The 14257-nt window shown below is 51.9% G+C and overlaps 1 protein-coding gene and 1 long non-coding RNA gene across 2 annotated transcripts in view; one reads left to right on the forward strand and one right to left on the reverse strand.

Moving 5' to 3' along the window:
- PTN (pleiotrophin) overlaps positions 1-14257 on the forward strand; it is a 117904-nt gene that overhangs the window by 9005 nt on the left and 94642 nt on the right. The gene's annotated exons all lie outside the window — the stretch shown is intronic.
- Positions 154-10927, reverse strand: LOC134935759 (uncharacterized). The gene is made up of 3 exons (XR_010180390.1): positions 10788-10927; positions 3394-3602; positions 154-245 (listed from the first exon to the last, which is right to left on the reverse strand). It is a non-coding gene; the product is annotated as an uncharacterized LOC134935759 (long non-coding RNA).

Here is a 14257-nt window from a genome sequence, read left to right on the forward strand (position 1 = left end):
CAAGAAAATGTGCCTGAGACGTGATGCAATTAATAGTCTGTGAACACGAAGCACTACACAAATGATGCAGCAAGGGCGGCACTGCCTGCAAGGTTCAATAACTTTATTTATAAAGCTGCAAAATTGTAGATGTGTAAGACAAGGGCTGCCTGTGTCTGGTACCAAGAATCATTCTCAGAGAGCGTCCATGTTTATTTTCATCCAGCAGTGAATCTGGCTTTTCACTGTCTGCCGCCGTTCGGTCTCTGTGGAGTGGAAGGGAGGCCAAACGGTTAACAGAGGATTTCAGCATTGTGTGGTGATAGAAAGCCTGAGACAGAACGCAGTGGGAAGTCTGTGCACGCTTTAATAGGATTGTGGGGATATTAATAGACGGCGTGTACCTGTCTTCTCCTCCCCAGAAGGATATATAAGCTTAGAGCCTGTGGCCCCCACCGCCGGTGTAGCCATTTGGCAGAAGCTCCGGGCTAGATGTCACCAGCCACTTTCCATTTCATGCATCCGGTCACACACAGACCCCTGAAAACTGAGGCTTCCGCCTGGCACAATCACCCTGATTACCCTTTTGGCATAACTCTCAACTGGCCTTCGTTTCTAAGGCCAGTCCTAGGATTTAATGCTGACTGACGTGAACTGCGCAGCACAGATCCTGCCTTCTGCTGTGTATCCTCATATCACTCTGTGCTGGGTGGGTGTAAAGCAAAACACAGCCATTAGCTGAGCACCTTGGCAACACCAATCTACGCTGCAGGTGGGGCAGATGAAACACGTACAGAGAGAGCTCAGATATAAATTGCAGTGTAAGAATAAAGCTGGCCAGCATTTGTGGTCTACATGCAGTGTTGGCCTGGGGCCCACCATGGAATGCAGCGATAGGGCCCCAAGCTCAAGGGTTGTGGCCAGCCACACGAGGGAGTGGACACACAGATGGGACTCTTGGCCAACCATTACAGAGGACATGTGTGGAGGGATGTCAGGAGTCAGGACCACCCATTTTGATTGGCAGGACGGATAGTCTTGGTGTAGTTTCCATAGAAACAAGCCAAGCACTCAAGTTCAGCCATTATACTGACCCCTAGGAGGGGGTGGAGGGATCGTGCACTGGGGCCCACCAGGGAAGTTGAGGGAACTTCTCTTTTCTTGCCCCCCCCCCCCCCCCTCCCCCTGCTGCACACCTATGGGCCAGTCCTGTAATACTTAGGTGGGCTTTCCAAAAACCATATAGTCCCCAGAATTTTTAGTTCATCATTTCAGTAACATTGAACTGGTTACTGAGCCTGTTTGACCCCAACCACTTCCGCAAGTTTCCCCAATTTTAATTGCAATTATGATGTTAAGGCATTGAATTGATTCCTGCCAATTACCATAATTTTTGGAAGGGAGGAATTTTGAATACATACAGTGCTGAGATACAGAGTGTGCTAGAAGCACCAGAGCAGAAAGCAACACCCCAGGCAGGATAGAGGAACTGCACAGGATATGACAGGTGCATGGTGCTGTAATGAACACTATAGTGTGGTCTCAGGGACTCCCTGCAGCACAATATTCTATATGCTGAAGGAGCACTACGTAAAGTGAATATTAGTATATATTCGTATCCTGTACAGCCGGCAGAAGACATAACTATATCTCAAAACACGTGGTTGGGTAACATGTGCATTTGGTTGTATCCTTGTCCTCATCTGAGGTGTATCGGTCTCAGAGTGATTAACCCGTGATGTTTGTCAGTGCTTTATTTAATATTTTGCACGGTTGTTACATATACAGTACTTTCCGGAGCTTCTGTCTCTGTTGCATCCTGTGCCCTCGTTATTGCTTTGGGTATAAGATTACGGCAGCCGTGCGACGGGCTGTCTGTGAGACTACCCGCGATTGTCCACTACGGCAAAATCTGCAATTATGGCCTTGCCTGGACTAAGGTCTGGGTAAATCTGGTGACTTTGGTATTTATTGATTGTGTTTAGTTCCGTTGCACTGAACTGTAGTAGAACTTAATCTGCTTGTATAACAAGATAAATCTACAGCAAATGCTGTGCTGAATAATACATGGGAAATACGGTAACTGCAGCGTTTATACTTGGCTAAATATATTCCTCAAGCTCCCGTTCACTGGTGGTCATTCCGAGTTGATCGCTAGCTGCATTCATTCGCTGTGCAGCGATGAGGCTAAAAAACGGCACTTCTGCGCATGCGGCACAATGCGCACGCGCGACATACTATTACAACGAACGATGTAGTTTCACACGGTCTAGCGAAGCTTTTCAGTCGCACTGCTGGCCGCACAGTGATTGACAGGAAGTGGGCGTTTCTGGGTGTCAACTGACCGTTTTCAGGGAGTGTTTGAAAAAACGCAGGCGTGTCAGGGAAAACGCAGGCATGGCTGGGCGAACGCAGGGCGTGTTTGTGACGTCAAAACATGAACTGAACAGTCTGAAGTCATCGCAAGCGCTGAGTAGGTTTTGAGCTACTCTAAAACTGCACATAAAAACTTTGCCGCCACTGTGCGATACATTCCTTCGCACTTCTGCTAAGCTAATATACACTCCCAGTGGGAGGCAGCATAGCGTTTGCACGGCTGCTAAAAACTGCTAGCGAGCGAACAACTCGGAATGACCCCCAGTATTCCGCAGGAGGCGGCCATATTTGATGAGACCTGTTTCTGTAACAGAGCAGACGCAGTGCCGCGGCATACATCCCAGTTAGCTCAGCCATATTCAGATGCTGTTAGTAGTAGTAGCCTGTGGGCCACAGTTTTTTGAAGAGGGGTCCTTTGTATCTGTCTCTGGTAAATACCGCTTGCCAGGGCCATAAATACGGGTGTGCGAGGGATACCATTGCACAGAGCTCTAGGGGTGACACCATCGTTGCCCCATGGCTCCTACACCTGGCTAGCAGGGTGCCCCGGAACGTGCTGTTACGCCACCCGGACGCCTCATACATGCACACTGCAGCCTGTACAGCCCCCCCCCCCCAGAGTATCCTGAGGATGCTCCAAGCAGTGCTGTACTTCCCGGTGGCTGGTGGCCACTCCCCCGCCACTCTGTATGAGGTCATGTGCTCACAGGGCGTGGCCAGCACAGGGTGGTTGATCGCACTGTTTAATAACTAGGCCTCATAGTGAGAAGGGAAAACTTTATTTAACAGAGCTGCATCTGCACCTGCTGTGTTCTAATTCATGTCATGAATGAAATAAAAAAAAAAAAAGTAAAAAAAAAAATCAATTTGAATAGTTTAATTATTGAATTATAATCCCAGACATTTTCGTGCCTTTGTCATGCGTCGGATTTACAGCGTGACCATACTAATGAAAGATGGTTTTATTTAAATCTTTCAAGGCGGTCGCTCAGTAACCCTGACCCGTTTGCCGCCTTAACTGTCAGGACGCCCTCTCACCTCATGAAATGCATAGATCCTGTACATGTTAATAGTTCTATGTGCTGTAGGCCAGAGCATTCGGTTTGTGTGAGCTTATTCCCGTTGCCTCTCTGCTAACGCCTTCGCTCGCTCAGTGATGAATGAGGCTCATTCAGCTCCTCCGCTGGGGGCCGGGTAGAAGGTCTCACTGAACCTGCTCCCATTTTTGAGGCTCTGCTATGTGTGTCCTTGGAGACGAGAGAGGAGAAAGGGAAAATTAATTTTAATTAAAATATAAAATACTTTCTATTGATTTGTAGCTTAGAAACTGACAAATCTGGAGGGAACATTAAAAAAAAAAACAGTCTCTGATTATGCGGGTAAAGAGCCAGATCTATATAACTCTGCAGCAAACATGGAAATCTGTATAATCCTCAACTTCCCCTAGCGGCTTGTATGTCAACAAAATCTAAGGTCACTCTCTACAAAACAGGGGATATAGGGCCTAATTCAGCATGAATCGCAAAAGCAAAATCTTTCTCTAATGGGCAAAACCATGTGCACTGCAGGGGGGGGGCAGATGTAACACGTGCAGAGAGAGTTAGATTTGGGTGGGTTATATTGTTTCTGTGCAGGATAAATACTGACTGCTTTATTTTTACACTGCAATTTAGATTTCAGTTTGAACACACCCCACCCAAATCTAACTCTCTCTGCACATGTTACATCTGCCCCACCTGCGGTGCACATGGTATTGCCCATCTCCTATATAATAGCCCAGATCTGTGACTTTGTTATTCATTTGCTAACGCTGGGCGGAGTCACAACAGTGGGCGGAGTTAGTCAAATGAGTCACAGATCTGGCCAAATCTACAGGAGACTAGGAGCAGAAGCAGATGGTATGGGCATGGCACAGGCAGGGGTGCATACCTCCCAGCTTTCTGCAGGAGCTTTCTTCAGACAGAAGGAGGGACACACACTCGGCGAAAAGGGGGCGTGGCTTCACGGGAGGGCCCCGTTTTCATCAATGAGGGGGCATGCCCAGCGCTCTGTGAGCTGCTGGCATGCCCCCAGGGGCTGATTATGAGTCCGGGGGGGCCAGGGCACTTGAGACAGGGGAGCCCTATCTCATTGCTGTCATAGGCGTGCGCAGCACATTTTATTAGGGGGTGCACCATCGGAGGGGTGTGTCTAGCACCGCCTTTTGGGCGTGTCTAGCACCATCTATTGTCGGTCAACGCTATATAAAATATCCACCCTTGTATCAATCCTAATAAAGCAGATACATTGTCAGATGTTGTGGTGTGCACCAAACAAACACCCCTGATGGCACTCACTGCAATTACACTGCTCCTCCTCAGCTTGGTCTGGCTCCCCCTCTCTTTCCCCTGCAAGCTGCAGCAGCTTACTTACAAGTCAGCCACTCACTGACACTGACAGTCGCAGACTAGTACTGCTGCTGGAAAAATGAGTGACGTGTCATTGTTGCTGCTGACTGCCTGCCAGTATTGAATGTGTCTTCCTAAGAAGAATGCTGGCTGCATGCTGATCCTCATCAGTGGCTGGCGGTGGCATAGCATAGAAGGAGAGAGGTGGGCATGTGGCAGGTGGGCGTGCGAGCAGCATGACGTCATCACGTCACATCACGCTGTTTTTGTACATGGAGGTGGAGCCGGCAGTTTGAAAGCCGGTGGCAGTGGCACCCTTGATTAACCCATGCGTCCGGTCAGTAATGCAGTCCTGACAGGGTGCAGCGCAGAGGGGACAGTAATCAGCCTGCTCGGCGATCGCTGCATCAGGCATGTGAGATCGGGGTGCCAGACATTAGGGGGTGCCTGTGCGCACCAGGCACCCCCCCTGCGCACACCTATGATTGCTGTGCCTGCTGTGGGTTGGGGGCGTGGCCTAATCGCGGACGCGAGGCCACGCCCCCTTACGCAAATTCCGTTGTTGTTTTTTTTTAAATGGAATTTTGGCCCCTCAGCTAGGGGTAAATCCAGAGGGGGTGATCGCTCCCACCTACACACCCGCACAGGCAGAAGAAAGCAGGGAGACTGCTGCCTCCCTGTAACACCACAGACCTGCCAATACGCAGCAGCATGTGCTGACTGTAGCACAATGCTGCCGTTGTTGCTGGCAGGACGGGGGGGGCTTCTGAGCTGGGAGAGAGCTACTCCAGCCGGGGGGCCCCCTAAAACTGTGGGGCCAACGGTACGTACCCCCTGCCCCCCCCCCCTTAATCCGGCTCTGCTGCTGGAACCCCCCCTTAATCCATACCCCCTGATGCCCCCTCTCCCTCTGTCTCCACTATTCACCGCTGCTCTGCTAAGTAGAACAGCGAGTACAGGAGCTTTCCAACTGACCCCCCCGTTACCGCGGGACACTGCGACCCGCGGGTGGGACAGCGGGACAGACCCAAAAAAATGGGATTGTCCCGCGAAAATCGGGACATTTGGGAGGTATGGGGGTGTGTGAGGGGGTATGCCGTACAGACAGACTGGCACCGGCTCACTGTGTGCTTGACCCCCCCCCCCCTCTCTGGCGCAGAGGAGCGTCACTTTTTGGCACACTCCACGCTTCTTAGCTGCAGTTTTGTGGGGCACCTGCCGCTGTGCAGGTTCCGTACTGCCTCTGTTATCTCCAGCCCCGGCAACCCCACCGCTAGCTGCAGCGCTGCCACCCACAGTGAGGTGCGCCCAGCTCCTTCACACACTTTAGCCGGCGGGTAACACTGCAGAAGTCCGAGCTGCTTGCAGGCTCCGAACCCCTCCTCCCTCCAGCCGCAGCATCTCCTGGGGGCTAACCAGTCACTCCCAGTCTCCCCTTACCACAGTGCCCGGCAGCTGCGCAAGGTCTGCGGTGTGTGACTGAGGAGGGGGGGAGGGATGCGGACGGGCAGAGGAAGCAGGACTCCAGCCTAAGAGAGTCAGCCATGCCAAGTCTCCACCAGCAGCAGATCCCAACAGGTTGGAGTGGAACAGCAGCAGCCAGCAGCAGTGACTCCGGTAAGACACATCTGTCTGTCACCACTGTTTTGTCCCTAATACCAATCTCTCCCGTGCCCTGTGTTCTGTCATGTCCCTGTCACCCCTGGCCTTGCCCTGCCACCCTTATCCTGGCCGTTTCACCCTTATCCTGGCCCTGTCACCCTTATCCTGGCCCTTTCACCCTTATGCTGGCCCTGTCACCCTTATGCTGGCCATGTTACCCTTATGCTGGCCCTGTTACCCCTATCCTGGCCCTGTTACCCCTGTGCTTGCCCTGTCAACCCTATACTGGGCCTGTCACCCCTGTCCTGTTCCTGCCACCCCTACCCTGGCCTGTCACCCCTATCCTGTCCCTGTCATTTCTGTCCTGGCCCCGTCGCCCCTGTCCTGGCCCCGTCACCCCTTTTCTGACCCTGTCACCCCTGTCCTGGCCCCGTCAACCCTGTTCTGACCCTGTCACCCCTGTCCTGGCCCTGTTACTGCATACCCTCCAACTACCTTTTTGGCAGGTACAATACCTGCAGCGCCTCCAGACCTCTCCCCAATGCATCACACCTCCGCACCTTCCGCTCCACCCCTCCCCCACACGCTGTGCCTCCAGACCCCCTACACCACCCGCGGCTCCCACTCCTCCGCCCCTTCACCACCCACAGCACCTCCAGGCCCCCTCCACCATCCACCCCCTTTATATGTCTCCCCCCACACCTGCCCCCCTCCACCCGCAGCATCTGCAGACACCCTCCTCCATCCGCGGTCCCCCCCCTCACCCACCCCTCCCCCACCAATGGCACCACCGCACCTGCCCCTCCACCACCAGCAGCACCTCCGGATCTCCTTCCCTATGCGCCGCACCACCCGTACCTGCCCCTCCCCTACCCATGGCGCCTGCGGACCCCTACCCCACCCCCGGCACTCCCGCCCCTTCCCATCCCACAGCACCTCCGGAACCCTTCACCCATCCACAACATCCCCACACCTGCCCCTCTCCCACCCATGGCACCCCTGCCCCTCCCCCACCTGCAGTGCCTCCGGACCCCTCCCCAATCTGCATCCCCCACTCCTCTGCCCCTCCCCCACCCGCAGCACCTCCCGACTCTTCCCCATACGGGCCCCACCCCCACTTCTGCCCCCCCCCCCTCCACCTGCTGCATCTACAGACACCATCCGCAGTCCCCCCCGCACCCGCTACATTCTGTACATCGTGCCCTGCAGGTGCTGTTCACGCCGTCGCAAGGGGCTGCGCCTCCTTCACCATCGCACACCCTTTCATTGTGCAATATTTAACCACTAACAAAGGAATGCAGGTAATACTCCATATAATACAAATATTGAACCCCAGAAAGGCATGCAAGGGTTAAGGGGGCGTAGCCCCTTGCGACGGTGTGAAGAGCGCCCGTAGGGCGCGATGAAGCACCTAGTTAGAGAAAGATTTTGCTTTTGCGATACATGCTGAATTAGGCCCATTAGCTTAGTATCCTCCGTATTGATTTAAAAAATGAGACTTTGGGATAGATTTACTAAAAGTAGTAAAAAACATACTTGCGTACTCTCCTTGAATGGCTGGGAGGCTTCCGACAATCGGTTGGCGCTCCCGGGGCCCCCGGAAGAGAGGGCAATTCTCCCAGCCAGCCGCCACCTAACCACTCCCCCCACCCATCTGCAGCCGCACACAACCTCCCGCAGACAGTGGGGCCTATGACGTGAGACGCGGAGAATCGCGTTATCGTGGCCCCGCCCCCTGCCTCTCAATGCCAATCGATGACGCGATTTTACGGACACAGAAGCAGCCATTTTGTAGTAGTGCCGACATTACTGCATACTTACTTGCTTTTCATTTTTCTGCTCTGGGAGAAACCCGGAAAAGAGATGCAGATGACTGGCGTTGGGGGACCTCAAATCATTCTATTAGAAAGAATTGCGTCATATTGAGCCCGCCCTCTCTCCCCATAGACCCATGTCTCGCGTCATTATGACCCCATTCTTTCCACCTCTCTTAGTGGGTGGGATGCAGGTGGGCTGCTTACTCTTCCGGTGGTTTGGGGGACTTAAATCATGTTACTGGAGATTATAAGGCAACTAAGTATGCATTACGGCAGTGATTCCAAACCTCAGTCCTCAAATCACACTTAGGGGGCGATTCAATTGTGTGCCCCCTGCAGGGAATCTATATGAATAGGTGTCGGACAGAGTAATTCAATTGCTCCTCCATTTGGGTATCTATTAGTATTTAAGCACCTACAAGTACCGGTGCTAAACCCATCTAAAGAAGTGGTTAGGACCCAAACATCAGACTTTCCACACATTTCCTCTCAAACCTCAGGAGGCTGCGAGAAGAAACACCTCCTCCACGGCTAACAGACCCTCTAAACCGAGCAACAATTGAATTGCACCATTTTGCGCCCTCTAGTGGTAGCAGCAGGGGAAAACAATTGAATCACCCCCTAACGGTCCAGGTTTTAGTGATATCCAGGCTTGAGCACAGATGGTTAAATCAAAATAACTGAGGCACAAATTAAGTTACCTCAACTCAACTATGGCTATGCTTACAACCTGGACTGTAAAACTGGGTACACATACACGCCGATATCTTTAAATGTGCGCCCAGTTGTGACGTCAGGCACAACATATCGGGTGGACGATTAGAAAGTGTGTATGCACTTACCATTAGGTCAGGTGTGTATCCAACATTAGTGTGACTTGAGGATATGGGCCCCTATTTATGAACGAAAAAAAAATTCTTATGCTAGTTAACGTTACCGCTCGCCGCGCTTTTTTACTTGTATTCAGTATTGAAGCTGTCGCTGGCGAGCGGTAACGTTAAAACACCCGTCAGCGCTGTTTGTCAAGGCCAAACAGCGCTGACAAATGCTCTTTTTCTCCAGGGGCCCTAACTACTGTGCATGCGCCGTTGTATACATACTCCCGGCACATGCGCAGTAGTGATTTCCGGACGCGGCGGCCATTTTTGTTTTCCTGTTACTATAGCAACCCGGCAGGCATGATGCATGCCGGGATTGCTGTGGGAGGGGGGAGCCGGAGCGCAGGACGGACACCGCTGCAGCGGTGTCCATAACGTCTGCCCGGAGCAGACGAAGCAATTTTAGGTAAGCAAGCGCTAATTTCAGAAATAGCGCTCGTTGTTAAATAGACTTTACTGTGCAGCAGTATAGGGAAAATTAAAGGCTAATAGCGCTGCTAGTTAGCAGCGCTATTAGCCTTGTTAAATAGAAATTGGTCCCATTTACCACTTAAAACTTGTTTCCAGCAAGGAAACTTGTTGATAAATGGGGCCCATGGTTGGGAATGCCTGCATTACTCTGTACCCATTACTGAGACCATGCAGCCTATTCATTCACTAGAACCTGTTGCCTGACCAAGGCCTCTACATGTACAGATAAGCCCACAGCTTACAGAATCCATGGCAACAGTCTCCTGGCAACTCCAGGTATTATGGCAATTCCTGGTATTATCCATACTTACCGACTTTTTGGCTGCTGTCTCCGGGAGAGAGCAGCCAGGTCGGTTCGGCAGGGGGGCGGGCTGCGATGTGAGTGCAGAGGGGGCGGACCGGAGGCGTGGCGTAGGCGGGCCGGGGGCGTGTCAGATGCGGGCCAGGGGCGTGACTACGGGATCGTCCTGTGTAAGCCCCGCCCCCCGCTGTGTAATGCCGCTATTACCGGCATTATACAGCAGGGGGCGTGGCTATGATGATGCGATTCAACAAGAATCGCGTCATCGCCTGCCCGGACCGCCCACTTTACTCGCTAAGTGGGCGGCCGGGCAGGGGGGGACCCCTGTAATCGGGAGACTTGCCTGCTCTTCCGGGAGGCCGGGAGGGTCACCCGATTTTCGGGAGCCTCCCGGCCATTCCGGGAGAGTAGGCAAGTCTGGTATCATCTCCCTATCCTTCCCACTTCCTAGCGAATTCGGGCTCTGTATGAAGGGGGCGGGGCTACATTGCATAATTGTAGCCCCGTCCCTTTCTTGCGGATCCATGAATCGCAGCATTTGGCCAGGATGGGGGCAGGGCCTAGTGATGTGACCAGCAGCTTCTCCCAGAGAGGAGACCCAAAAAGTAGTCACCAGGGACCCCACACTTGTCCTCTGGACTTCCTCACCCGGGGCTGGTCCAGATTGGATGCTCTATTTTATTACAAGAGTGTGGGGGAGATGTACTAAGCCTTGAAGAATGATAAATTGGAGAGAAATAAACTACCAACCAATCAGCTCCTAACTGCCATTTTTTAAACACAGCCTGTAACTTGGCAGTTAGGAGCTGACTGGCTGCTACTTTATCTCTCTCCAAGCTGTGCTACATCTCACCCACAGTACCAACCAATTAGCTTCTGTCATTTTACAGATTGTGCTAAATACATGACTGCAGTGGCGTAACTATAAATTAGGCGCCCACCCAAAAAGTTTCAGGTGCCCCCCATCCCATGGTACCTTCTCGCTGTCAAGGGATTCCCTGGCCAAAGCAGTCTCGTCACGCCTGTCCTGCTCGTTGTCAGAGGTTCTGCTCGTTGTTAGGGGATTCACCCCGCTCCGGCCGCCGCCGCCAACAACACAGGTCTGCCGTCCTGTCGCGCCTGCCCCCATTAAAATGTCCCTCCCAAATTGACCGCTGCCTCCTCTAGCATCCTTAATAACTGTCTCCTCTGAGGCGGCGGCCATTTTGTCAGGGACATTTTCAATAGAGGCAGGCGGGATGGGACTGCAGAGAAGTTTCTCTAGGTCCAGGCAGTTGCGTAACAATAGCATCTATAGACCCCCCGTGCCCAGAATCCACCTCGGGGTCTGCGGGGGCTATTGGTACGCCACTGCATGACACTTACATGCTGATTGGTTGGTACTTTATCTCTATCCAAGGCTTGCTATATCTCCCCCTAGTCAACTACCTAGGGCCCATTGTCCCATATTACTTGTTTATTATGTGTTTGTTTATGACATAGGGTTAAGGGGCCCCAAATCAGTGCCAGGCCTGGGACAGCAGAAGAGTGGATTGCTCCTGGCTGCGTATATATCCCCCCATCCCCTGTGGGTTTGACACCTTATATGACAGGGCCTCTGTGCCATACACACTGTGCGAGTGCAACCTGGCAGATGGTTGTCACAACAGACGGAGCAGGTTGATAGAGGTATAAAGATGACGGAGAGCCAGGATGGTCTGCTGCAACAGATGGCAGGCTCTGGAAACGACGCGTTTCAATCTGTGCCTGTAACAGAGACTGATAATAGGTGACACAGATCCCAGATAATGAACCAGAAGATTATTGTTTAACAGGACCTCCAGGGCCCCTCTGCAAACACTGCAGCAGCTATTCACTGCCTGTCTGGGAGCGACACAATGTGCCCCTATGTCTTACACTGCTTCTGGCTTCTGGTTGCATCATGGTGAATGCAAGGATTATATAACGTGTCCTCTCTTTATACGATTACGCCTTAATTACTGCTGTAAGTGCTACAGCGGCTCGGTCCAAAGAGGCCCATGGTGTGAGTTATGGCGGATTTCACTGGGTTTAATCGCTGAGAGGCGGCTGTATGGCGCAGCTATTACCCCGTCTGTTGGCCGGAGCCGAGTCTCTGTGACTGGTTTATAACCGGGAAATAGCTGATGTCAGTGATGTTACTGTTCTGTTAATGCAAATGTTTTATTCAAGATTGCAGCAATCAAAGAAAAGTAGAAGGGGACATACGGAGAGAGACAACGACAAATGTACTCGCTCTTGGGGGGTAATTCAGACCTGATCGCTGGGCAGCGGTTTTTGTACTGATGCGATCAGATGGTCGCCGCCTACAGGGGGAGTGTATTTTAGCTGTGTAAGTGTGCGATCGCATGTGTAGCAGTTGTACAAACAGATCTTGTGCAGTCTCTGCGCAGCCCAGGACTTACTCAGCCGCTGCGATCACTTTAGCCTGTTCAGGACTGGAATTGACGCCAGGAACCCTCCCTTCAAACGCATGGACACGCCTGCGCTTTTCCAGACACTCCCTGAAAACGGTCAGTTGCCACCCACAAACGCCTTCTTCCTGTCAATCTCCTTGCGATCACCCGTGCGAACAGATCTGTCGCACAAACCCATCGCTGAGCGACGATCCGCTTTGTACCTGTGCGACGCGCCTGCGCATTGCGGTGCATACGCATGTGCAGTTTGTGTCTGATCGCCCGCTGCACGAAAACGCACAGCAGCGGTCAGGTCTGAATGACCCCCTTACTCGGAGTATACAGAGGCCAAACACCCGGAGATTAATGCCATATACAGTAGTTTTACAGCTTCCAGGCTTCTAATGTATTAAGAGGCCTGTTTATCACCATCCGCATCCAGGATGCGGATGACAGGTGATAAAATCGCCCAAACTCGCACTGCGATAATTGATTACATCGCAGGGATATCCCTGCGATGCCTCTTTGCAGCATCATCGGGGTATTTTTCATAAAAAATACCCCGATGTCCTACTGCGCATGCACCGCCCCCGCCGAAATCGTCGCTACCGCCGCCACCTGGTCAACCCCCCTTCCCCCGCCGCGACTACCCCCGCGTGCCGCGGACACCACCCCGGCAGGATAATATACTCACCTGTCCAGGGAGCCGGTCCGCGCTGCTTCAGGAGGCTGCTGGGCGCTGGGTCCTTCTCCTGCTCTGTGACCCCCGGTGCTGTAAAGTGCGCTGCCGTTTTGCAGCATCACTTTACTGCACCGGGGTCACAGCGCAGCATGTGGGGGACCCGGCGCCCGGCAGCGCTCACCGGAGCAGTGGACACCGGCTCCCTGGACAGGCGAGTATGGTTGTTTTGGGGTTTTTTTACTGTTTTTTTTATTTATTTTTTTTACACTGTGATCAGCTTGTGTGTCCATCGGACACACATAGCTGATCACTCTGCCGGGTGCCCGCTCAGCTTTCTCTGCTAGGGGCCTGAGCTGACGAGATTATCACAGGGCACACTGCGGTATTTTTTCACATTTTTGTTTTAGTAAATTTGTATTTAGTAAGTTTTTCATGAAAACTGCTCCAACTGCCCTTTAATACATGCAGGAGATACTAAAATAATGTAAAAAGGGTGTGGAAAAAAAACACCCTTTTTCACATTATTTTAGTAAAAATGATGTTAATAAATAGCCCCTTCAACTTTTTGGACCAGTAGTCGTGGCTTAGAAGTTTTCCCACCTTTTTGATGACGTTCATTTATTTACTTGTACACATCCATCTGCAATTTTTTAATAATCATGTTTCTTTAGCGTTCTGGCTATGTTCTGTGCATTTCAGCCCAAACTTTACATAATCAGGCACAAGAGATTCCTTTTGTTGTCCTTGGACACAAAAACAAAGCTTGTCTCCAGATGTTGGGGTGTCCAATGATTATACAGAGGCAACAGCAAAAATAAACAAATCATGCTGATTATATAAATACATGGCTGCAAAGCACAGAAGGCATGAAGTGTAAAGAGACAACTTTAAGTGGTTAGAGTGACATCATTAGCATTATTTAGACTCAGTGGGAGCAATTCAATGATTGGTGATGTTCGGCTGCTCACATACCAACCAGTTATGGTACCCCTGACATGGGGTTCGATGCAAAACTAGAGAGTGCTGTTGGTACATATAGTCTACTAGGTGATTCATCGCGCCTTACGGGGGCTCTTCACACCGTCATAAGGGGCTACACCCCCTTAACCCTTGCACGCCCTTGTGGCATGCAATATTTTTATTATTTGGAGTATTACATCCAATCATAATTATGTGAGTGGTTAAATACTGCACGGACAAAGGGCGTGCGATGGTTAAGGGGTCGAAGCCCCTTGCAACGGTGTGAACAGCGCACGCAGGGCCTGATGAATGACCTAGTAGGTGCTGTGGTTGGGGGAGTGGCTGGTGCGGGGGAGACGTGGATGAGGTCCGGGGTGTCGCGGGTGTGGG

Source organism: Pseudophryne corroboree, chromosome 6 (assembly GCF_028390025.1).
Source record: "Pseudophryne corroboree isolate aPseCor3 chromosome 6, aPseCor3.hap2, whole genome shotgun sequence".
NCBI classification, from domain to species: Eukaryota; Metazoa; Chordata; class Amphibia; order Anura; family Myobatrachidae; genus Pseudophryne; species Pseudophryne corroboree.